This window comes from Physeter macrocephalus, chromosome 14 (assembly GCF_002837175.3).
Source record: "Physeter macrocephalus isolate SW-GA chromosome 14, ASM283717v5, whole genome shotgun sequence".
NCBI lineage: Eukaryota > Metazoa > Chordata > Mammalia > Artiodactyla > Physeteridae > Physeter > Physeter macrocephalus.
In genome coordinates this window covers 59,646,500-59,672,727 of record NC_041227.1, presented here as the reverse complement: position 1 = coordinate 59,672,727, position 26,228 = coordinate 59,646,500, and the positions used below count along the sequence as shown (strand labels likewise).

Here is a 26,228-nt window from a genome sequence, read left to right as displayed (position 1 = left end):
TGAATAAATGAATTTTATCTTATTCTCATTTTACACATAATGAAAAGCTGGATCACAACAGCTAACACCAGAGCTGGGATTTGCACCCATCCCCCCAACTATTTTTTACTCAGGAATATGTTGCCTCATCCACTGGGGAGTAAGGCAGACATATTTAAATTATTGCCTAAACATAACGGCATCATGCCAGGGTATACTTATCTGTGGTGTTTTTAACCAGTGTTCATTTTTCATCCCAGAATCGTATTCATCTTTTCAAGAGAAAAGTTTACCCTTATTATAATGTCACATCGCAGCAAAAAAAAAAGTAAATAATTTAAATGTCAAAAGCTAGGTACAGTCTGTTATTGTGCTTAACTCTAATCCATGAAGCTATTATCCAAGCTTTTGAAATATGCCTCAAAATATATGTGTCTTAATAAGGCTTTAGAGATTATCATGATATTGGTGGAGAGAATTAGAATGCAGGGCACCTGGAACACTTTCCGTGAGAAATGGTTTACTATAGATCCAACATAGTTAAAGCTGTGGGAATGGGAGGTGGGGTGGTCAAACATGTGTTCACCATCATCTTTAAGATATGTACACATACACACACACACACACACACACACACACACACACACACAAACTTTTTGCCAAGTTTAAGTGCCTTATAAGCCCAAGCCTATTTGATACCTGTTTTATTTGGATTATAGATGCATTATAGTGTTTTGTGCCCAAGGGTTCCAAGATATGAGTTTAGCATGGAAGTTATGTTGCCTGTTGATTTCTTTACGTTGTTTAAAGGAAAAAGAAAAAAGTGACTGAGAGTTGGGACTCTTGGGTTCATTCATTTTCTCAATAAATATTAATTGAGTACCTACCATGTGCCAGGAACTGTTCTAGGATGCAACAGTGAGTGAATCAAACAGACTCAAATCCTTTCCCTCAGGGAACTTAGAGTGTTCAATGCCAGGTTCTGTCAGTAAGGAATGGTTTATGTTTTGATGCATCACTTGCCCTCTGTGGGCTTCTGTCTTCCTGCTTGAGATATGAGAAGTGAGTGAACTCAACACCAAGCAAAAGAAAGGAACAGCTTAAAAAAACTAAGCTGGGGAAAAGGAAAAGTCACAGAGGACAGAGTGCTTCTATCTAAATACTTAGAAAGATGTTCTGTTTGCAAGCAAGGGCTATTCGACACAGAGCTTAATTACATATAAGGAGCTCAGGAGGTGGTGAGCTCTTTGTTACTGAAAGTGTACAAGAAGAAGAAATGAACTTGGCTGTGATGTTGGAGAAGTATTAGCCTTCTAAAAACTCTTTGAATATGAGTGTGTAAGCATAATTAACACTACCATCCTCCATCTTGGTAGTGCACCATTTGGACCACGTGGCCTCCATGTTTGCTGCAACAGGAGAAGAGAGAGGAGGAGGAGGTGTCTTAACTGCCTTGTCCAGGAAGTGACATGGATCACTTCTGCTTATAGCCCAATGGCTATAACAAGTCATGTGGTCCAAAACTAATCAATAAAGGCAAGGAAATACAGTAGAGAACATGAATTTACGAGACTGTCTCTGGCAACTAAGATTTTGGAAAAATGGAAAGAATTACAGTAATACCTATTTCAGAGGGTTATTTTAAGAATTAAATGAGCTAAAATGGATTAGTTCATTTAATCATGTGTCATCCAGTGACTGACATTAAAAAAAATGAGATTTTCTTTCATTCTCTTTTTCTCACCTTCAAAGACTACCATGTTACTTGGCAGGACCAACTGAAAAGATGCTCCTATTGAGCCCCTGGGACGAGTCACAAAGGGCCTGATCTTTTATGGACACATCCCCATACTTTGACTTGATGCCTAAAATTCTACCATTAGAGCTAGATCGCTGCCACTTTTCACAGCTCGAGGCTTGGAGTAGGGCATGACAGATCAGGAGAGCGGATATGAAAGACCAGGTGGGAAGTTGTTAGTGACAATTTCAGGCCAACCCTGAGCAGGAGAGAGGTAGCATGGCTCAAAGACCCACCACCCATGGGTTTGCTATTACTATACACATAGTTAGAAAGGCTGTATCACCTTGGCTGGGCATCCTAGGTGCAGGCTGCCCATCTGAATTTAAAATGAATTCAATTTAGCCTTGTGTAATTGCTTATTTGATTGCTGATGACGACATGCAGTTAGGAAGGAAACTGACATTCTGTCATTTCTGTTCCAATAAACCAAACTCCGGCAAGTTTCCTCTTGGGTACTTTGTGGCAACCGGCCCACCTGCTCTCCTTCTATAGAGAAATTAGTGAGCACTAGGAGCTTGGAAATACAGAATCCCAAGCCCGGTGCCTTTTTAGAGAGTCTGAAATGGAAGAAGAGCATAGACAGTCAGGGGTATATGCCTGAACTTCCTTTTCCCTGGCAAATACAATGGACCTCCTTTTGGAAAGTACTTAATGGGGCTTCCTGCTTTAGAAATACGAATTCTCTCACTTGTTACCCAAAGATCATTTATGTTCAAGGTCATGTTTTAAAAATTTCAAACAATTTAGGAGTCTGGAGACATCCCCAGTAAATCATAAAAGGCCTCACAGTTCCAAACAGAGGAAAATGCTTTTGTTATCTCATGGCTACCCAATGCCCTCTTTGTCCAAGTCTGTACATGACCACTGCATTCTGAACGATGTCTGCAAAACTGTGAGAAAGGGGAGCCCATTCAAGCTAAGGAGAGACCAGTCAGGTGAATGGGACGGGACTTGACAAAGGTTCTCAGAGCGTGACTGAAGGGTCAGTGAGAGCCTTGAGTCTTACTGATGAAAGAATAAAATCCACAGGAGCTTAAATGGAGGGCTCAAATGTCAATACCAATGGAAACTGAGCCCTCCATGCATCCTGGATAGATGTGATTTAGATGATAAGCCCATGATATGGTGAGAAAAATGTGAGTATTAAACCATCTCTTGGGGTTTAGATTTGTCTTTCTTTATCACAATGTCACACTGAGACTGGACTAAAGGTAGCCTTGTTTTATCTGCGTTGGACACAGCTCCACCCTTTGCTCACTGGGCTCCCATCACGACGGACTTCTTGCACGGCCTTGAGCATCATGCTTCCTCTTCCTACAAGTTCTTCCCTTAGCTTGGGTTCCAGGCTCTGCCCCTCCTTCTCTTATACACACACACCCCCCCACACACACACACGCCACACCATTTACTCTCACTCATCTTTCTCATCTCAGATCAAATATTTATATCTGGAGAGATTTGTCTGACTCTCCCTGATCTGGCTCAGTTTCCTTTTTCATACATTCCTGTGCCTCCCTTGTCACTCTTATACGAATGGTGTATTCAGTAGGCTTATGCATTTTTTTCCCCACCTTTTGATGAGCAGCTCCATGAAAATAAAAGGCCAGGGCTGTACCTCCATGCACTGCACAAAGGCATCTAGACCAGGGCACAGCTGGGGGCTGCAGGCTATGGATCCTCTGCTGGCCTGGTAGGTCTTGGCCATCATGATCACTGCATATCCCCAGCACCTAGCACAGTGCCTGGTGCAGAGCAGGCCCCCAGGAAATGTGGATCGATGGACGCTGTTTAGCTGGGCCCCGGCACCATCCATCATTGACATAGGAGGGAAGAGCCTCCCCGAAGGCAGCACCTCCTATCAGCATGGGGTTCATACTGGCCAGCCATCAGCCCAGCTGCAATCTCAGTAAGTCAAGACACTGGGCACCGTCTACTAGGGACTGGCCACTGGCCACCTGGGAGCCCAGTGAGAGTTCAGGGCTGTGGCAGTCTGACCTCAGAGCTCTCAAATGCCATTGGTGAAAGAAGTCATTCCTCCTCTTTTCCTCTGTAGGTAGAGGTTGAAAGTCACACCTGGTTTCTAGGGCTCTGTCTCCTTGTGCCCCTAAGTAAATGATAAGATCACCTCTCTAAGCCTTCATCTCTTCCTCTGTAAAATGGGTGTGATAGGAATAGTCCCTACCGCCCAATGTAAATGTGGGAATGTAGAGCATTTAATGCTCTAATACAGTGTGTAACACATGGTGTGTGTGTGCATATATATATGTATATATATATATGCACACATTATATTATATAACTATAATGTACATGCAACATATAATATAAATATGAGGTATACATATATGGTAAGACGCCTCTTCTCATAAAGGCCCCCGATCAAGCCAAAAGGAAACCCCTGGAATTAGGCAGTGAGGACAACATCCCCAGCTAGGCTGTCCTGATTGTTTTACTTGCACTCCTGCCCAGGCTTGCTAGCTCCCATGAGGTTATCCACCTTCTAGACACACAGCCAGAAGAGTTGTCATTGACGGCAGAAGAAGGAAAGAAGAACAAGGGATATTTGTATGCCATCTTAAGGAGACAGACGCACTCCTTGTTCTCAGCAACAGAATGGTTCCCAATGTCGCTAGAGAGACCCAGAGCTCACAGTTGTGATGCTACAAGGAGAGGTCCCATGGGCAAGGAGTCAGGTCCCCTGACCAGAGCCATTCCCTGTTTATCTGTTTTACAGGTTGGTGTTCAGGGGAAAGGAGAACTCTTCTGTTAATGAGTAAAAACATACAAGTTAGGTGGATGCTTATTGCTACGTACAAGAATTAGATGCTATGTGTACAAAACCACTTTGGCTGTCTGTACGTGAGAAGTTAGCTATAGAAAGGCAGATCTAATTATACTGGATGCCAGCTTAAAGCTGGGAAATAGCATTAGGAGAAATCTCCACTTGAGAATCTTGCTTGTACATGCGAGTGTTTGGGTTTAACAAGAGTGTGAATGTGCTTTGCCTGGTCATTCCTTCCTCTCATAAATACTCCCTGGGGCCCTCTATGTGCTCAGCACTCTGCTAGGCTCCAGGGGGAATACAGAATAATAAGATTGAATCATTTCATAAAAATGGCTAAATCTTAGTGGGGGAGAGAAAATATTTAAACTATTAGTGACAATATGATTTCTGCATTCAACTAATATTACTGAGCACCACCTACATGCCAGGACTTATCCTAGGTACTGGGGACCCAGCAGCAAACAAAACATAAGAACTCTTCTTCTGGTGGAACTTATGTTCTAGCTGGGGGGAAGGCACCATAAAAGATAAGCAAATAAATGTGCAATTTATACTGGTTAGTAATGAGTGCTTTTACTAGTAAAGCAGAGTAAAGAGATGGAGAGTGATGGGAAGGGGCTGCTATTTCAAACTGGGTGGTCAGGAAAGGTTTTTCAAAAGAGATGACATTTGGGCCAAGAGCTGAAGCTGAATCAAGTGAGGTGGTGAATCATGTCAGTTTCAAGGGCCGTGAACTTCAGGCAGGAGGGAATGGATGAGCAAAAGCCCTGAGGAGGATGGTACCTGGCGTGTTCAAGAAGCAGTGGCGAGGTCAGTGTGGCTGGAACCAAGGGAGCAGTGGGGAGAGTGGCAGGGCCAGATCATGCAATGTGACCTGTAACTGCATAGCCTTCAAAAGGAAGCAAATGTCAACAACAAAAGAAAAGTTAACTCTGAAAAACAGAAGCGAAAACAAACCCCAGCTGCTACAGTAATGAAATTGGGCCAGCAAACTCTACAGTATTTTATGACCATGCCTTATTATACCTGAAGCACAGCTCACTCAGTAAGATGGTTCCGGGGCTGATGACAGCTGGAGATGCTGGGGACTCCCTGTTATTTCAACTGAATGGGAGGAGTTAGGGAACAGGATGGGGTTCTGCACAGCAAGCCACCCTTAGAGGACACCCCTTCCTCTTTTTGACCACCCAGCACCTTCCTATGTTTGGGGAATTTCCCTGCTATAAGTTCCCACCTTTTACAACAGAAGCCAGATGCCCCCTTTCCCAGCCTCCCTTGCAGCTAGAGTGAAAGCATGGTTTCCACCAATTGCTTGTTTGTTGATTTGTTGATTGCTTGTTCCAGACTTTGCCTTGGAAGCTGGTACTGCCCATAATGGCAGCAGCTTTCATCCAGCTTCCAGGGGCATCAGTGGTCGATGGTGTAGAAGAACGTCCAGGGGGCTGACGTTGCCAGGTCCGTAGGGCCCACTGTGGGGGCAGTGATGCCGCTGCTGCACCAGTTCTGCAGTGTGAGTTTAGGGATTGTTCTTGGTGGAGCCTCAAAGCCTGGTTCTCTCCACTGGTATTAGTTTCCTATTGCTGTTGTAACAAATGACCACAATCTTGGTGGGTTAAAACAACAGAAATTTATCCTCTCACAGTTCTGGAGGCCAGAAGTTCAAAATCAAGGTGCTGGCAGGGCCAAGCTCCCTCTGTAGGCTCTAGGGGAGAATTGGGTCTTTGCTTCTTCCAGCTTCTGGTGGCTGTTGGCAATCGTTGAGTTATGGTCCCATCACTCCAATCTGCCTCTTTGGTCATGTGGTCTTCCCTTTTCTCTGTGTCTTCACTTCCAGTTGTGTCAAATCTCTGCTTTGTTCTTGTAAGAACACTTGTCATTGGATTTAGGGCCCACCTGGATAATCCAGAATGATCTTATCTCAAGATCCTTAACTTAATTACATCTGCAAGGACTTTTCCCAAATCAGGTCACATTCACGGATTTCAAGGAGTAGAACATGGATGTCTCTTTTTGCAGGCCACCATTCAATCCGCTGTACCACCTCCTGGAGATCCTGTGAGCTCACAAATAACCTTTTATATTTATTTATTTTTTTAAATTTTTCTAACATCTTTATTGGAGTATAATTGCTTTATAATGTTGTGTTAGTTTCTGTTGTATAACAAAGTGAATCAACTATACATATACATATATGCCCATATCCTCTCCCTCTTGCATCTCCCTCCCACCCTCCTTATCCCACCCCTCTAGGTGGTCACAAAGCACCGAGCTGATCTCCCTGTGCTATGCGGCTGCTTCCCACTAGCTAGCTATTTTACATTTGGTAGTGTATATATGTCCATGCCACTCTCTCACTTCGTCCCAGCTTACCCTTCCCCCTCCCCGTGTGCTCAAGTCCACTCTCTACGTCTGCGTCTTTATTCCTGTGCTGCCCCTAGGTTCTTCAGAACCATTTTATTTTTTTTTTAGATTCCATCTGTATGTGTTAGCATACGGTATTCGTTTTTCTCGTTCTGACTTACTTCACTCTGTATGACAGACTCTAGGTCCATCCAGCTCACCACAAATAACTCAATTTCATTTCTTCTTATAGCTGAGTAATATTCTTTTCAGCTCACACCAGCCTGAATTGGTTCCTGTTACTTGAAAACCAGAAACCGGGCTCTGACATCACCCTACCTGAATTTCCATTCTGTGTCCCCAGCTGGGAAGAGGTGTCTGGCATGCAGCCCTGCTTGGGGTCCCAAGCCTGAGACTCTGGTCTCTGCAGGCATGGATGATGCCTGGCCTTCCTGTCTGCTCACTTTGAATTCTGCCAACGCATAGAGGAATGAAATGCTTGTGTCAGCAGCTCTGTGACTGACACATTTCCTTCTAGGCTAAAACATATCTCCTGGCTGTATGAGGTTGGTATACAGACCCCACTACAGAAAGGAGGGCTAGGTGGTTAGCCTCACCACATCAACTATTTATGGGCTTTGTTAAAAAATAAAAACCAGATCAAACTCACCCACAAAAACTTACGGAACAAGCACAAACGCTTAGAATGCTTCTGAGGAGACAGCAGTGTCTCCTCACCTCTCCGTGTTCTATCGCCCTGACTTCTCAGCAAGCATCAGCCTTTGTCACTTCCTGAGGTGCGAATGGAGTCTCTCCAAGGGAAACTTTCCATGAATATCTGGAGCCCATTTTAAGGAAGAAAATAACTTGACAAACATGAGAAGCAATATAGCCTGATGTTTACACACTTGGGCTCAGGAGCCAGAGGGATGTTGAAACCTGAAACCTGGTACCACCTCTTACTGGCTTTGTGGCCCTGATAACATTATTCACCTCACTGAGCCTCGGTTTTCTCGTCCCTGGAGAATATTAACGTCTACCTGGTTTTTTGTTGTCGTTTTTTTTGTTTTTGCTTTTGTGAGGATTAAATAGATTCAATAAAGTTCCTAGTTTAGCATTGATACATGTGAACATGTGAAAACATCTTCAGTCGTTTTGCCTCTATTGTCACCCCTCTCATCTGATAACCTCATCTCGATTTGGTTACCTGTGGATGTACTGCCTCTTCTGTTGTGAGTGCTGTATCCTACAGTGCCTGGCGCATGAGTGTGTTTTGTGAATTTTGAGTGAATAAAGCTGTGTTGTTTTGATGGGTGTGTAATCTGTGTTTGATGGACCGTAAGGTGACAAGACTAGATTGATCATCTTGGACACATATCCTAGAGCCTTATTTCTCTGCCTTCATTCTATCTCCAATGGCGATAACCCCAGTCTCCACCTGAAGCTCACAGTATCAGCAACTTCACCATTTCTGGGAGTCTCTGGGGGAACGTCTGGCCAATTCTCACAAGCCTAGTTTGCTTGGCCATCCTGTGAAGCCAGCCTTTTTCTTTCTGCTCTGCACTGCCCGCTACAGGTGAGGGGGCGAGGACACCATTAGCGCTAAGAGTGATGAGATGGCATTGGAACCACAATGCCACTCGCTCCAAAAGTCCCTGTCGAAACAAATACTGCTAAGCCCACCAGTGACCACAGGTGCACTCAGTGTCCCCAGAAATTTCACTGAAACAACGCTTTTGGCTTTAACCTCCTCTTTTACTGTAGCCTGTGCTTTTTAGCATTCAGGCAAGAGTCCCTAGGGTTCAAGACGGAATGGTCTGAATTGCAAGACCTGTGCCGGGTTCTATCTTGTCCTTCCTTCCGGTTCTGGGACTAAGGTCTTGGTAATTAACAGTCAAGGCTTTGGGGGTGTGTGTGCATGTGTGTCATACAACAGGGGTTTAAATATTGGCTCCACCATATACTAGTTCTGTGACCTTGGCTAAGTCACATAATCTTTTTAAGTCTGAGTTTTATTATCTGCAAAGTGGGAGGAATAATTATACTTCCTCACAAGGAAAATTAAGGATTAAATGAAATAATGATTGCACAGTCTGGTATACACTAAGGACTAAATAAATGCCATCATATTCATTTCCTTAGGTGAATTATTTGCCTAGTGGCCCTACTGTTTCATATGCAAATAATGCCTTTTGGTTGATCTGCCACATCTACCAAATATTTGGAGATGAAGGGAAAGTGAAGTTGGTGGCAGAGAAGATGGGCAAAGAGACTTTCTAACATCTCAGAGGAATAAAATAGTAACTGTCAGAAACATGATAACACTATAAAAATCAGCTAGAGAACCAGCTCTGTGGATTATGAAATGTACAGCATGGGACAAATGCAGTGTAATTGCTAAAAGCCTGGACTCTGGAACTCAACAAGTGAGTTTTAACTCCAGTTTTGTCATTTATTAACAGATGTTCTTGGGCAAGTTTCTTCATCTTGTGTGCTTCAGTTTTCCCATCTTAAATGGGGATGATAGCACCTATATCATAGGATTGCTATGGGAATTAAATAAGTTAATTCATGTCAAGCCCTCAAAGCAGTATCTGACACATAATAATGAACTGATAAATATTAACTATTAGTATTAATTCTAAAACTAATTAATTAAGAAAATAAAATTTTAAAAAAGAAATCCGTAAGTGCTACTCTGTGGATAGATCTGTTCGTACAATGTCCAAATGATCTACGCTCCTTCAAATATTTCAGTCAACTAGATGCCCAGATATGCAGAAATTCTAGGATAAATCACCTAAAACTATTGCTCTTTGTATAAACTCATGTACAAAGAGCTTACATGCTGAGCTGGATTTTTTTGCTGTTGTTCTTGGAATGCACATGTACTTGTTGCAGAGAATTTTCTACTTTAAAAGGCTTATGAAATACACTCACAGACATAGAAAACCAGTAATTTACGGCTACCAAAGGGGAAAGGGGGTGGAGGGATAAATTAGGAGTTTGGATTAAAATATACACAGTACTATATATAAAATAGATAATCAACAAGGACTTACTGTATAGTACAGGGAAATATACTCAATATCTTGTAATAACCTATAAGGGAAAAGAGTCTTAAAAAGAATAGATATAGGGACTTCCCTGGTGGCGCAGTGGTTAAGAATCTGCCTGCCAATGCAGGGGACAAGGGTTCGATCCCTGGTCCAAGAAGATCCCACATGCCGCGGAGCAACTAAGCCCAGGCGCCACAGCTACTGAGCCTGCACTCTAGAACCTGCGAGCCACAACTACTGAGCCTGTGCGCCACAACTACTGAAGCCTGTGTGCTCTAGGGCCCATGTGCTGCAACTAGTGAGCTCCCGTGCTGCAACTACTGAAGCCCACGTGCCTAGAGCCCGTGCTCTGCAACAACAGAAGCCACAGCAATGAGAAGCCTGTGCACTGCAATGCAGAGTAGCCCCTGCTCGCCGCAAGTAGGGAAAGCCCACGCACAGCAACAAAGACCTAACACAGCCAAAAAAAAAAAAGAAAAAAAAAAGAATAGATATATATTTATATGTATAACTGAATCACTTTGCCATACACCTGAAACAAACACAACATTGTAAATCAACTATATTTAAATAAAAATGAAAAAATAGAAATCTTGGGTTAAAACAAGAATGCAAAAATATAATCAAATAAAATGCTCATAGAAGTGGAAGATTTGGCAGACTGTCCATGAAACGTTATTGTGCCCACTCCTGAGACCTGGAAGTCTAATTGGCAACAGTGTAATTGGCATTTCATGGAATGGTCAAGGAGGTGAAGAAGGTTCTCAGGGGGTGCTGGGTTGCAAGCCAAAGAAACTGACTCAAATCAGTCTAAGCTTGTTCAGAAGTATTCAAGGGTACCTCCTACAACACATCTGGGCTCAAGGGTCTAGAGCCAGGAATTGGACATATCAGGGTCTAAGGCTGTTCTGTTCTCTCTCCTCATTCTGGAGCTGCATTCTCCCTCCTCTCTGCTGCTCTCAACTAATCTGTGTTGTTTTTTTTTTTTTCCCTTTCTGTACAGCCTTCTACGCCTCTCCTGCCCACAACCCAAATGTGGCCACCCCACTTTTTCTTCATTTTCTCTCAGTTCTAGTCTCCATAAATGACCAGCAAAGACAACGAAGTACAACTCCAAATTCCCAGGGGAGAATCCGATTGGCCCATTTTGTGCCCTCTCGTCTAATCATCTATGCTTGGGGTCAAAGTCCCATATCACAAACATGGCTGCAGGAGCTGACCCCTGAGGGGTGGGGTAGATATCAGGTCGCAGGGGTGTGAACTGGATATGGGCCCTAAAAGGCATCTTCAATACACAAAGCAGGAAAAGAGGACAAATGCCTTCAGTGACTGACAATGACTTGGGCTTTGGAAGGACCACTTGACAAGGATCCATGTCAGAATCTTCTGGGGCAATAAGCTTGCCAGTGGCTAGTTCAGTCAGTCCCCCCGTTGCCTGCCTCCTGGTGTCTAAGACTCAGGAAAGGACCAGGTGGATTTGCAGGTGCACTGAGCCCTGCCCAACCCTCTCTGCACTCCCCAAAGAGCCAGCCTCTTTCCCTGCACCAGGGTCTTTGCGCACACCCTCCCCCTTGCCTCGAACACTTTGTCCTGTGGCCCCTCCCCCTACACGTTCACAAAGCTGGCTCTTCATCATCCTTCAGGGCTCACCTTAAAGTCACCCTCCACACCCTTTTTGGTCTTCTCCACCTTTATACATACCCTGTAAATTCCCTTCATAGAATAATCATAATCTGTATTAAAGGCTTATGATAATAGTAGCAAACACTCAGATGATGTTTCCTATGTGTTGGATATTTCCATAAGAGCTTTGTACATGTGAATTCAATCCATCAACACATTTAAATCTGTGAAGTAGGCAGTCCTATTATCCCTCCCTTCACAAGTGAGGAAACTGAGGCACAGAGTTGTTAGGTAACTTGCCCAATATCCTCCGGCAAGCAACAAGCTCCAAAGTCTGAAACCTTAACCCCTGCTTCCTCTTGACTACAGTGTTCCACTGTTTACAGGTTGGATTACTTATGCATTATCTGTCTACTCAGTTATATGCTCTGCACAGTCAACGGCTGTATTGATTGTGCCCACTCTATCTTTATCACTTATCAGAATGCCGCGCACTAAAAATTTATTTGCAAAACGAATAAATGAAGGGACATGGGAAAGCAAGAATGCGTTAATTCCTTTTAAAAAGAAAGACCCAAGATGCGTGTCTGCATGATAACAGGGAATCAGGTAAGATCACTCTTCCAAGACTTTCAGTGGGTGTAATATAGAATTAAACAGGGGGGCCCTTCTAGAAATAGCACCACGGGAGGACTGAGAGATGAGATTCTTCTCATATAAAGGCTGTCTTTCTTTCTGCTGCTATCATCTTTATCCTGTGCTCCTATCTCACCCAGCCTCAGATTGCCAATCTGAGTTTAATGGAACTGCTTCCATGCTGTCAGAGGTGGGAGCAGCCGCATTAATAAACAGAGAGCTCTCCAGCAAAGCAGGGAATAGAGATGTGCGCGATGTCCCAAGCTTAGAGCTCAGGCATGGGCTGCTGATGGTGACCTCCCTTCTCCCCGATTGTTCATGGCAGGAATAATACAGAGGTTGGGGGTGGAGGAAATGGACAGGGGTCTGGGGAGGGGGCTCTAACCTCAAAATATATTCAGAATCCTATTCCTTTCCATCACCTTCATCACTACCAGCTGGGCCACAACCACCAGCGTCCCCCACCTGGATTCCTGCTCTGGCTTCCTAATGGTCCCCCTGCTTCCAATCACCCCCCATCCAATATCTTCTCAACCAGAGGCTGGAGCCCCCCTGTTAGAACCTACCTCTGATCATGTCCCTCCTCTGCTCAGAACCCTCCCGTGGTACCCTCAGCACTCAGAGCAAAAGCCAAGGTTTCTACAGTGGCCTACGAGGCCCTACATGATCGTGATCTGGCTCCTATCACCACTGTGACCTCGTCCCCTGATCCTCTCTGGTGTCCTTGATGTCCACGGAATACATCAGTCACGCCTCGCCTCCAGGCCTTTGCTCCAGCTGTTCTGTCTGCCTGCGATGCTTCCCCCAGAGATCTGCTTCCCGAAACCGCTCACCTGAGTCTTTGTTCCCACTGAAGCCTACTCACCCATGCAATAGGAGTTAACATCACAGCCTGACACCCCTTTGCCCACGCCTGAACCCCCTTCCCTATCTGCTACCCATAGCACTTATCCTTTTCTAACATGCCTCACCATTTACTTATTTATTTATTATATTTATTTTGTTTTCTGGCTCTCGTACTCAAATCAAACTTCATGAGAGCATCTTTGTATGCCGTGTGCACTGATGATTCCCAGGCATCCAGGACAATGCCTAGCACATAAAGGCCCTGTATAAGTCACTGGGCACTGATGGCATGAAGAACTGCTGACATCCATTCATTTGTTGAAGGCTTACTATGCACCTGGCACAGTGCTCAGCACATTCCAGGGATTATCTCATTTTACCCCCAGGGCTGAATGGAACTGAAACCCCTTTCCATGGCCCATGGGGTCCTTCCCGATCTGGTCCTGCCTCCCTCTCCTGCCATTCTCCTCCTTGCTCAGCAGCTTCAGCCATTCCACGCTGGCCTCCTCTGCTCCCCACACGCAAGGGACACAGCCTAGCCTCAGGGGCTTTGTATCTGCTATTTCCTCCACTAGAAACATTCTTCTTTAGAACTTCACATGACCTGCTTGTCCCTCACTTTATTTGGGTCTCGGCTCAAGTATCACCTCATCAGTAAGGTCTTTGCTGACCACTTTATTTAAAATAGCACCCCTATCACCCAGTCTCCCTTCTCTGCCTTTTAACTTTTTATAGCACTTATTATATCAACATTAAGTTATATGTTGATTAATTTCTTTCTTCCCTCACTAGACTTTCAGCCCCCAATAAGGGTGGAGGGAGAGCCACTCATTGCTGAGGGCCTGATATCTAGAACCGTGTCTGGCACAGAGGAGGCGCTCAGTAGATCCTGCTGAATGAAGGGCAGGCTCCACAATCATCTTCAGTCCTGTATGAGAATCTGGAGGCCGAGAGAGGTTGGGTAACTCCCTAGGTCATATAGCTAATAGAGAGATGGGAAGAACTAATGTCCTGACGACATTTTTCTTCTAAGGTATCCTAAGAACCCTGCTCAGTTCTTGTATATGGTGGGTGATTGATAAACTAATAAATAAATTCTTGAAAAGCATAAAGTGTGGATCAGCTTTCATATTCAAAGTCTGGGACACTTGCAGACTGTAAACTCCTGGAGGGCAGGGATTGTATGCATCTGGGCAAGTGACTTGACTTTTCTCGGCCCCAGGTTGCTCATGTCCAGTAATAGCTGACTTAAGGATTAAAGGAATTAATGCATGCAACATGTTTAGCATAGTATCTGGTGTCATAAGGCATAAAAATCTCTAGTTTTATCATTATCAATTGTCTTCATACCCCTCCATGTGATACTGTACTTAGCACATAGCAGGCACCCCAGGAATATTTGCTGTGGTTCAAGTCTTTGAAAACCATGCATGAGGGGCCGTATTACTATTGAAAGGTATCTGCTGCCTCTTCCCCATCATACCTCCCTGCCCCAGGAGGATCACACTTCTCTGACACTTTGGTCTTGGTCTTGGCCATGTGACTTGTTTGAGTCAGCGAAATATGAGCAGAAGTGACACGGGCCTCTTCTCTTCCAAGAAGTTTTAAGAGCCATTGTGTGGTTCACACTGATCTCATTTTGCCTTTGACAGGAGACCAGCAACATCACAGAGGCTGCTCCAGAGACTAAACTTTGACCCTGGAATTGAAGACAACTTGACGCAGAGTCCGATCTGACCTGTGATGAGAGCTGACATGAAACATGAGCAAGAAATAAACCTCTGCTGTTCTGAGGCACTGAAATTTAGGGCTCATTTGTTACTGCAGCATACCCATGCCTATCCTGATGGATGCACTGTGGCAATTGTGGTTATAGTACCATCTCTGGATTCTATATGTTTTTGAACAAAAGGCATTTACATGAGCACAACCCAGTAGATAGAACAGAATGGTGGAGCGTGATGGGATGGAGAGTATTCCAGCCTGGGCAGGAGAACCACAGTGGCCAGGTCAGCCAGAGGCAGCATATCAGTAGTTCTGGTGGTGTGGAGGGTGGGAGGCAGGGGATATTAATGAGCCTGGAGGTAAGTAAGCTAAGTAACTTTTTTTGTTTCCCCAAATCACTAACTTTCATTGTTATTTCTCACATGGTAAGTACAATGTTATTTCTCACATGGTAGGTATATGTATAATATATGTGTATATATTTAGTTTTATATAAATAAATATAAATATTTATATATAAATAATAAATATAAATATTTCGTTTTATATAAACTATATATAGAGAGAGTTTTTCATTGAAAAAGAGCCCAATAGTAGAAAATGTTTAAAGAATATAAATGGATAAAGAAATTATGGAAATCTCAATCTTACTATGCTCAATTCCCCCCAGCAGATAATCACTGGTATTGCTTGGAACAAATCCTTTATCTGTGCATTTACATACACAGCTATTTTTTTTTCTAGCATAAATGAATGGAATAATACTATATGTATTGTTCTGCAATTTGCTTATTTATTTATTTATTTATTTATTTATTTATTTGCGGTACACAGGCCTCTCACTGCTGTGGCCTCTCCCATTGCAGAGCACAGGCTCAGGACGCGCAGGCTCAGTGGCCATGGCTCAAGGGCCCAGCCGCTCCACAGCATGTGGGATCCTCCAGGACCGGAGCACGAACCTGTGTCCCCTGCATTGGCAGGCGGACTCTCAACCAATGCGCCACCAGGGAAGCCCTATTTTAACTTAGTATTTCTTGGAGACCTTTTTGTGGCACTCAGTAGAGGTCTAGCTCATTTTTAGAATGGCTTCATATTATTCCATGCTATGGATGAAGTGTAACTTATTTAACTTTTCCACTATTAATGGACATTTATGTCCACTTGAAGTTTTACCTCCTTCTGTGATTCATGGACTAATAGCTCCACTAATGAACGTCAAGCTTTACAACATGGCAGTATAAATGACCACATTTTTCTCTCCCTGAATTTGGAAACGTCTTGTCAACAACAGTACAGGGGTGGATGTGTGTGCATTGGCTGCAGATGCCCCCTGCCTGGGCCATGGCAGTTCCTCCTGGAGGTGAAGGCTGTTTGCCTGCACTGTCTTGGGAAAGAGGAAGAAGCTCCCAGAAGACCTGCCTTTCTCATCTCTGACCCGCCTCTTTCTCTCCCCTTCCAGGCACAGGAACAGTCTACAGTTCCTAAGAAGATTCCAGATCAAACTGCTTCCTGTCCTTTGGCCCAAGAACCATACCCACTTACAAATGAATCATGATTAACTTTACACTTGTGCTTGGGGCATTTCCCTAAACTGTCATGTAAGCCCACTCTTGATGTGTTTAGTTTTTATTTCTTGCTCTCTCCATTTATCTGTCTCTGTCCACCCTGTTTCTGTCAGTCTCCTTCTTCTCTCCTCCACCAAGATACAGAATTTTATCCTCAGTAGATAATGAATGTAGCCTTATCAGTTGTCATAAGCAACCCTGCTGGGGGTGAGGAAGCAGAATGTGGCAACTCTGGGAAAATGAGACGAGAATTTATTACTTAGGGTTTTCTCAGTGCCTCACCCCAAACCTCATGCTTACTAAAGCACTAGATAACATCTTGTTGATTTTAAGATGCTGTCCTTACCATGCTGACATTTCTAAAGCCAGCATGTGTTCTATGATAAAAGTCTACTTTTAATACAATATTTAAAAAATAACCAATGGCATTTTATAATTGAAGTAAACTCCTGTAAGAAGGAATGATTCAGTCGCCCCTGCTATTAGGAACTGTGTCAAGGATGAGGACACCCAGAAGCCAGCCATGGTTCTCTTTCCTCTAGCCCCCTCCCCACATCCTCATCATACCTGAAATATCCACTATTCGAATTCTTTCTTAGGAGCCTTAAGGAACCTTGGGCTCCATGGGTGGTCCCCTGGCTTGGCAAACTAAAGCGTTAGCACATCCTGGCTAGAGTGACTGGTTCAGGGGCAGGCACATCATCCAAGCTGGGCCACTGAGACTTAGGTCCTCTTGGCTGGTAACAAGCCAATGGGATGTCGAGGTCCAGAGCTGCAGGGGGCCATCAAAACCTTTGGAGATGAAGCCAACCCAAGAAGTCAGAGTCCAAAGATGAAGAGAGGGAATTCCCAATGCCATTGTAGAGCACCTGGATACAGCTGTTCCTGGAGCTAGACCATTTAGGTTTAAGCCGGTTGGAGTTGAACTTCTGCCACACGCAACCAACCCTGACCTGATGACTACAGCCGCAAATCTGTGCTGACACGGAACAGGGCTAGAGCATGAAAGAGAAGGAAGGGGAGGGGAAAGCTTGGAGTAGGGGCAAGGGGACAGGGGTGTGGTGAGGCAGGAGAGGAAGAAATCCCAAAGCACTGAAAGGGACTGTGTGGAGATAAGGGAGCCATGAATAAGGATTTCTCGGCATGGCCTCTGAGGCTCTCCCACTGGGACCTGTCTCTCTCTTTCCTTGCATTGGACAACTCCATCCCCTTTGCTTCCTGTTCTCTCACATCCTAGGTATCTTGCTCAGGGCACATGCCTTTTCTTTCTGGACTGTTCATGCCCCATTGTTGGCTAATTTTTCGGTGAGCCTTGAACTCAAAGATCTTCTCCTAGGGGGGCCCACCCATACCCATACCAGGCGTACCTCTTCTATCTAACACCCTCCCCATTTGAAAGTACACGTATGCATACTTGTGCGTGTGTGTGTGTGTGTGTGTGTGTGTGTGTCTAATTATCTGGTTAATGTCCTTCTTTCCCACTAGACTAAGCTCCCCAAGGTGAAATCTCTGTCTTTGCAATCCTACTCCCAGTGCCTCGCACATGCCTGGCATTTTCCCATTACGCTCGGGAAATATCTGCTGAGTGAAGGAAACAGAGTCTCACTTGGGTTGAGGTCCCCCCAGGGCACACACTGATAAAGGTTCAGGGTCTGGACTCAGACTCTTGGGTGCCAACCTGACTAATTGTGATCTTGGGAAAGTCACTTATATTCGTTAGGCTCAGTTTCCTCATCCGTGAAATGGGGATAATAGTGGCACCCACTTCCCAGGGATGCTGCAAGGATTACATGAGCTATTATCAATAAACCATTGAGAACAAGGGCTGACACAGTCAACACAGAATAAAGGTACGCTAAGCTTATTCTTACAAGGGCCCCTTTACCTGTGGCTGACAACAGGGAAAGAAAAAATCTTGTGTTGCCAAAGGACATATATTTCCAAGCCCAGTTGAAATAAGACAAGAATAACTACAGGAACCCAGGAAGCATGAGGAGTTGGCTCTGGCTAGGTTTGCAGCCCACGGTGGCCCATGGCTCGATGGACCAGCCATGTTTAGAAAGATCAACTGGTGTCTAGAGAGTCCTCAAATGCAGTACTTCACGCTTTGATGGACTCAAGAACAACCTGATGGATCTTTTGAAAGTGCAGATTCTGATTTGGGGCAGGGCCCAAGATCGTGCATTTTTAACATGCTCCCAGGCGATGCTGCCACTGCAGCGGGCAGACCGTGCTTTGAGCAGCCAGGCAGACGCACAGTGGGAAGCGATTGCCAGCGTTCCGAGGAAGAGGAAGCTGGCTGGCTCTAGCGCCCAGCACTGTTGGAGAGAGTGGGTGATTGAGAAGGAAAGGAGACAAGCTGAAATGGAAATAAATGCTGTGCACCACAATCTCATTACTGTCTAAAATTAGATTAACATAATTAAAAATTTAAAAGCTGGATTAAAGCATGTCAGTCTGAAATCTAGTGCTGAATGATGCTGTGGCTCTCTTTGCTTTTTCCTGAAGGGTTTGGGCTAATGGGTATTTCAAAGATTACTGGGTTACATGTTGTTCTTTGTGATTTTAAATTATCACCAAACACCTCCAACCAGCCTTCTTTTCGAGATGACTTTCCCAGGACATGGCTGCCACGACTCTGAAAAATGTTCCGGCGTCCTGAGCCCTCAGCCCCTTCCTCCCACTGACTTCTAGCCTCCTTGGGATGAAAAAGGTTTACTCACCCTACAAACTGCAGGTATGCACCTGATACTTGTCACACCCATCATGGTGACTGGCCTAAGTATTATTGAGATTCCCATTTTAAAAGTAAAGAAATAGAGGTTCAGAGAGGTAAAGTAAGTTGCATGGGGTCACACAGCTGATTAGTGGGAAAGACGGGATGCTAACACAATTCTGTTTGTTTGACTTTAAAACATCCATGTTCTTTCCATGGCCTCTCTGAAGAGTAAAGCATCTTGGAGCTCCAGTAAAGGTGTGTGTGTCTGGGTGTTTGTGTGTGCATACAATGTATATACACATTGTGTGTAGGCAGAGGAGGGAGGTGTGCAGAAAGAAAGAGAGGCAGAACGAACATCCAATTGTAAAATATCTGTCTCTTTGTTTTTGCTAAAGTTGCCATACTGAAGCCATTACCAGCTGATATAATTTACTACAGATTTTAATAGAACTGGGCTAAGTGATCTGTTCCCTCACCACAGTCACAAAGCACTTACTAACTTGGGCTCTAATCCCAGTCCTGGAGTCATTAAGTCTGTTCTCATCCACCCAGAGACTAAGATCCCAAGGGTGAGTATTATCTTGGTGACATACTTGATTGCATGGCTTTGAGCCTGGAATGGAGAAGGTTATCCTTTCCCTCTACCCAGGGTAGGGAGATGGTGATGGCGAATTGGGGTGGGACCGTGGAGCTAGGTGAGGGTCGCGGTGGCCATTCTTTCATAAGATGCATCCATATCCTTGCCAAGCTTCTCTCCTGAATACTCTGAGATTTGCAGTTTTCCCAAAACATTTTCCTATAAACCAGATTTCCTTCAGTAAAGTGAGCTATTTTCAAGAAGTCCTGGGAGAGAACTTTGCCTAAGCTGGAGTTAGACTGGAGGGACGCTGATGTAGGGAAGGGCTCCTCATTAAAGAGCTGTTGCTTTGAACTGAAGACGACCGTTTTCTCCTACCTATACAAGCCAGAGAGTCACTCTACTATTATTATTCATTTTAGAATAAAATGAGGACCTACTATGTGCCAGCCAGTCTTCTAGATGCTGAGACCACCACTGTGAACCAGGCTTGGACTCTAGACAGTGAGACATTAAAAATGCAGGAAAATGGTTCAGCCTCTGTGGACAACAGTTGGGTTCCTTAGCAAGTTGAACGTTGAACTACCACAGGACCCAGCAATTCCACTCCCCAAAGAAGTGAAAACAGACACTCAAACATATGGTACACAAATGTCCAAAAGCAGCACTGTTCACAATAGCCCATGTGGTAGAAAAACTCAAATGTCCATCAGCAGATGAGTGGATGAACCAAATGTGGCCTATCCACACAATGGAATATCACTCAATTATAAAAAGGAATGAAGGGGAACCCTCTTACACTTTTGGTGGGAATGTAAATTGGTACAGCCACTAGGGAGAACAGTATGTAGGTTCCTTAAAAAACTAAAAATAGAACTACCATATGATCCAGCAATTTCACTCCCAGGCGCATATCTGGAGAAAACAATAATTCAAAAAGATACATGTACCCCAATGTTCACAGCAGCACTATTTACAATAGCCAGGACATGGCAGCAACTTCAATGTCCATCGATAGCTGGATGGATAAAGATGTAGTACATACATACAATGGACTATTACTCAGCCACGAAAAAGAATGAGATAATGCCATTTGAAGCAACATGGATGGATATAGAGATTGTCACACTGAGTGAAGTAAGTCACACAGAGAAAGACAAATATCATATGATATCGCTTATATGTGGAATCCAAAAAAAAGGGTACAAATGAACTTATCTGCAAAACAGAAATACAGTCACAGATGTAGAAAACAAACTTATGTTTACCAGGGGGTAAGGGGGGGAAGGGATAACTTGGGAGATTGGGATTGACATATATACACTATTATATATAAAATAGATAACTAATAAGGACTTACTGTATAGCACAGGGAACTCTACTCAGTACTCTGTAATGGCCTATATGGGAAAAGAATCTAAAAAAGAGTGGATATAGGTATATGTATAACAGATTCACTTTGCTGTACACCTGAAATAAACACAACATTGTAAATCAACTCTACCCCAATAAAAATTTTTTTAAAAAAGGAATGAAATTCTGATACTTGCTACAACATGGATGAACTTTGAAAACTTTACGCTCAGTGAAAGAAGCCAGGCACAAAAGGCCACTTATTGTATGATTCCATTTATATGAAACATCCAGAATAGGTAAATCCATACAGAGAGAGAGCAGATCGTTAGAGGCATGGGCTGGGGTGGGGTGGGGATGGGAGTGACTGCTTAATGGGTATGGGGTTTCCTTTTGGGGCGATGAAAATGTTTTGGAACTAGATAGAGGTAGTCATTGCACAATACTGTGAAAATACCAAATGCCAATGTTATACACTTAAAATGGTTAATTTTATGTTACGTGGATTTCACCTTAATTTTAAAAATACATGTTAATACAATAATTTCAGATAATGAGAAGAGCTAATAGGAAAATAAAGCAGGATAATGAGGTCAACAGAGATGAAATGCAAGAGGCTGTCCACAAAGGGGCAACATTTAAGGCAATTGCCTGGAGGGGAAAACCTTGCAGATTAGGGAAGAACTTTACAGGCAGGGGAAGAGTAAGAACAAAGGCCCTGGGGCAGGAAGGAGATGGGCCTGATGGGTGCCAGTGTAGCTGGATGTTGTGGGTAAAGAGGGGGAAGGCAAGAGCTGAGAGTGTGAGGTAGGTAGGAACCAGATCCTGGAAACTCACCTGAAGGTTTGACTCTAATTCTCAGGGGAAGGCCACTGGAGAGTTGTAATCAGATGATACATGCTGATTTGCGCTTTTTGTAAGTACAGGTAAAATTTGCCTAACACAAAATTAACTAATTAATTTTAAAATGCACTATTCAGTGACATTTAGTAAATTCACAATGCTGTGTAACTACCATCTCTAGTTCCAAAACATTTGCATCACCCCAAAGAAAGCTGTAGATATTAAGTCGTCACTCCCACTACCCCCTCCCCGAGCCCTGCTAACCACTAATCTGCTTTCTGTCTCTATACATTTACCTATTCTGGATGTTTTATATAAATGGAATCACACAATATGTGACCTTTTGTGTCTGGCTACTTTCACTCAGCACCATGTTTTCAAGGTTCATTCATGTTGCAGCAAGTATCAGAACTTTATTCCTTTTCAGGGTTGAATGATATTCCATGGTATGGATAGACCGCTTTTTGTTGATGCAGTCATTAGTGAATGGACATTTGGGTTGTTTCCATACTTTGTGAATAGTGCTACTCTACTATGAACATTTTGTAAAAGTTTTTGTTTGAACACCTGTTTTCAGTTCTTTGGGCTATCTACCTAGTAGTGGAATTGCTGGGTCGTATGGAAATTCTATGTTTAATGTTTTGAAGAACAGCCAAACTATTTTCCACAATGGCACTGCTATTTTATATTCCCATGTACTGATTGGCATTTTTCAAAAAGAATTATTTGGCTGTTGTGTGGCAAAAAGATCGTAGGCAGGAGGTGGAGGAGGCATGGAGACCAGTTCCCTTTGTGCAGGGAGGAGATGACAGTGGCTGAGACTTTATTAGCAGAAGTAGAGGTGAGGAAAAGTGGATGAATTCTAGCATGTTTTGGAATGTCCTGACTTATAACTGAAAACTTCAGGTGGAATTCTAGCTGTGAGAGAAAAATTGTACAAAGGCAGCTCTGGTCTGATTTTGAAGTGAAATGTAGTGGGGAGATTTGAATCCTGGGAAGATAAAAGTTCTTCAGCCATTCTCTATTCAGTGATTGGTGAGGATGTTTTGTAGGGAAATTTCCATTATCTTGCCGGCTGGCTTGAAAACTACTCTTGGGGATAAAACTTTTTTTTAAGAAAGACACCTTGATGGGCAGCTGAGAGGAAAAGTGAGACTCTGAAGTCATCAGTCAGTAAAAGCAAAGTCCCCTAAAGCAAGGTTTAATGGTTCTCCAGAATTTTCCCGGGCGTGGGGTTGGAGGAGAGAAAAAAGAGATTAGAATGGGTGAGGAAGGCATCAGTTAGGCAATGCCCTGTGGATGCCTGGGACCACTGGCCAGAGAATCATCTCCAGTGAAATCTGTTGAATTATCTGGCTTAAAGCCCATGAAAAGACAAGACCACTGAGTCCCAGGGCAGCAAAATGCTTGCAAAAAGATGGGTGATAATAATTGGCAAAACCAAAAATCAAATGTCCTTTCCACTTTTCTCTTGCTATGGAATGTTTTCAAAGGGTTTCTTTGAAGAGAAACAAGTAAATACTCAAGCTGCACTCCCTATAAGTTTACATTCCCATCCATCCATCCATCCATCCATCCATCCATCCATCCATCCATCCACCCATGACCCATCCACCTACCCAGGCATCCATTTCATCATTCAGCAAATTTCATAACACATTTACCATCTAAGCTGAGGTTGGGTTGTCAGAAGGCAATCCTGCAGGGCCTTATTTACCATGACAAGGAATTTGAATTTTATTCTAAGAGTAATGGGGACCCATGTAGGGGTTTTAGCATAAGGTGGCCTAAACGTAAGTAAAATTATTACTTTGGTTTGTGGATGGTGGGTTGGAGGGGGCAAAAGAAGAAGCAGGGAGATGCAGTTTCTAAATAACACAGTCCGACAATTCTATTGATACGGACCAAGGTTCTTGGCCTTCCCCAGTCAACAGAAATTGATCAGAGGTCAGACAAGAAATTCAAGCAAGGCTTTACTGGGGCCCCTGCTGCAGCAGCGGGGAGCAAGAACAAGTAACACGTTCCCCAGCTCACTCCCCCGAGAAGCGGGGGAGCTGGATCCTTATATGGGGTGAGGGTGGGGGTGTGCCCAGGGGTCAGGGCAGGAGGGGTGGCTTAGGTGTTTTGCCCACCGCTTTGTTGGTGTTCTGTGCAGGGGGCATGCACAGTACCCTGCTTTTGCTCCTGACACCCTGATTTTGCTCCTGGCTTTTCAGAAGTGGCAGTTGGGTTTTTTGATCTTTTTGTATCTTTTGTATCTTGTTGTCCATAATTTGCCCCAACTGTGCACGCACGCAGTTATTTTTAGTCCCTTATATTTTCTTTGTATTTTGTTTCTCAAGGAGACATATGTCCAGGTGTAAGCACTGCAGCAAAGGGTCCCAGGTCCTAAGTCCCAGTCTGTCTCATTATTGCCTTCAGCTATCTGGGCTTCCAAGCAGTTCAACAAGAACTTATTGAGTTGCTACTGCGTACCAGGCCCAGGCACTCTGGGTACAGAGATGATCAGGGAGTGTTGCCTGCCCTGGAACTGAAGCTGCAGTGGGAGAGACAGAAGGAAGCCAGCAATTATGACTTGGGATAGGACATCTGGATAACCAGATGATGTGACGACACAGGGCGGGAACCCCAACAAAACCTAAAGAGACAGAGATATCAAGGAGGGCATCTTGGAGGAATTGGCATTTAGGCCGAGGATCTAAGGATGACTTGGACTTAGCTGGGGAAGGCACACTTGGCAAAGAAAACAGGATGAGCAAAGGCACTGAGGCATGGCACAGCGTGGTTTTATGTGGGAAGTCACATAAGATTCCTTGGGGAATGAGGCAGAATATTACTAAACAGATAGGTACAAGTGATGTTGTGTGTGTGTGTGTGTGTGTGTGTGTGTGTGTGTGTGTGTGTGTGTGTGTGTTACAAGCTGATCAGTTTGGGAGGGTGGCTGTGAGTGGAGGATGAGAATGGAGATGTTGGCAGGGGCTGGGCATGATAGATCTCACATGGTTCATATGCTGATGGAACTGGGGAGCCACTGATTATAAAGGGAGAGGTATAAACCCTCCCCCTTCTGCCCCCTTCTCAGTGAAGAGTCACAGTCTGTGCATGTGTGGGCAAGAGACGATGAGACCTTAGGATGCAAATTCAATATGCTGTTTGTTGGTATAAGATGTATGTGTGGGGAGCCTATTTCCAGGGGCAATCTATGTCTGTTGTAAAAAATAACCTTTTTTCCTATTATACTAATAATCTATTTGTTTTGAAAATTTGGAAAATATGGACTAGAAAAATGAACAAAAATTTAAACCTGAAATTACATCCCCTAGTGATAAATCTGTTAGTATTTTATTGTATATCTTTCCTGTCATTTAAAATTACATAACCATGATTTTTATATAAATGAGATCATAGTCTGAACACTGATTTATTAGTTGCTTTTACACTTAGCAATATAGCATTAACAGCCTCTGCATTCATTTTCTAGGGCTGTCAGAACGAAGTACCACAACCTGGGTGGATTAAAGCAACAGAAATAGACTTAGAAATAGAGGGACCTTCAAGATGGTGAAGGAGTAAAACATGGAGATCAACTTCCTCCCCACAAATACATCAAAAATACATCTACATGTGGAACAACTCCTACAGATCACCTACTGAACGTTGGCAGAAGACCTCAGAATTCCCAAAAGGCAAGAAACTCCCCACGTACCTGGGTAGGGCAAAAGGAAAAAGAAAAAACAGAGACAAAAGAAAAGGGATGGGACCTACACGTCTGGGAGGGAGCTGTGAAGGAGGAAAAGTTTCCACACAGTAGAAGCCCCTTCACTGGCGGAGACGGGGGCGTAGCGGGGGGGGGAAGCTTCGGAGCCACAGAGGAGAGCCCAGCAACAAGGGTGCGGAGGGCAAAGCGGAGAGATTCCCGCACAGAGGATCGGTGCCGACCTACCTGAGAGGCTTGTCTGCTTACCTGCCAGGACGGGTGGGGGCTGGGAGCTGAGGCTCGGGCTTCCGAGGTCGGATCCCAGGGAGAGGACTGGGGTTGGCGGCGTGAACACAGCCTGAAGGGGTTAGTGCGCCACAGCTAGCCGGGAGGGAGTCCGGGAAAAAGTCTGGACCTGCCGAAGAGGCAAGAGACCATTGTTTCGGGGTGCGTGAGGAGAGGGGATTCAGAGCACCGCCTAAACAAGCTCCAGAAACGGGCGCGAGCCGTGGCTATCAGCACAGACCCCAGAGATGGGCATGAGACACTAAGGCTGCTGCTGCCGCCACCAAGAAGCCTGTGTGCGAGCACAGGTCACTCTCCACACCTCCCCTCCCGGGAGCCTGTGCAGCCCGCCACTGCCAGGGTCCCGTGATCCAGGGACAACTTCCCCGGGAGAA

General features: G+C 44.3%; 1 long non-coding RNA gene across 1 annotated transcript in view; it reads left to right on the top strand.

Moving 5' to 3' along the window:
• LOC114487688 (uncharacterized) overlaps positions 1-14,754 on the top strand; it is a 53,903-nt gene extending 39,149 nt beyond the window's left edge. Inside the window, exon 4 of the long non-coding RNA XR_003682951.1 lies at positions 14,722-14,754. This is a non-coding gene — a long non-coding RNA (uncharacterized lncRNA). The remainder of the gene's footprint in view (positions 1-14,721) is intronic.
• Positions 14,755-26,228: the final 11,474 nt, after the last annotated feature.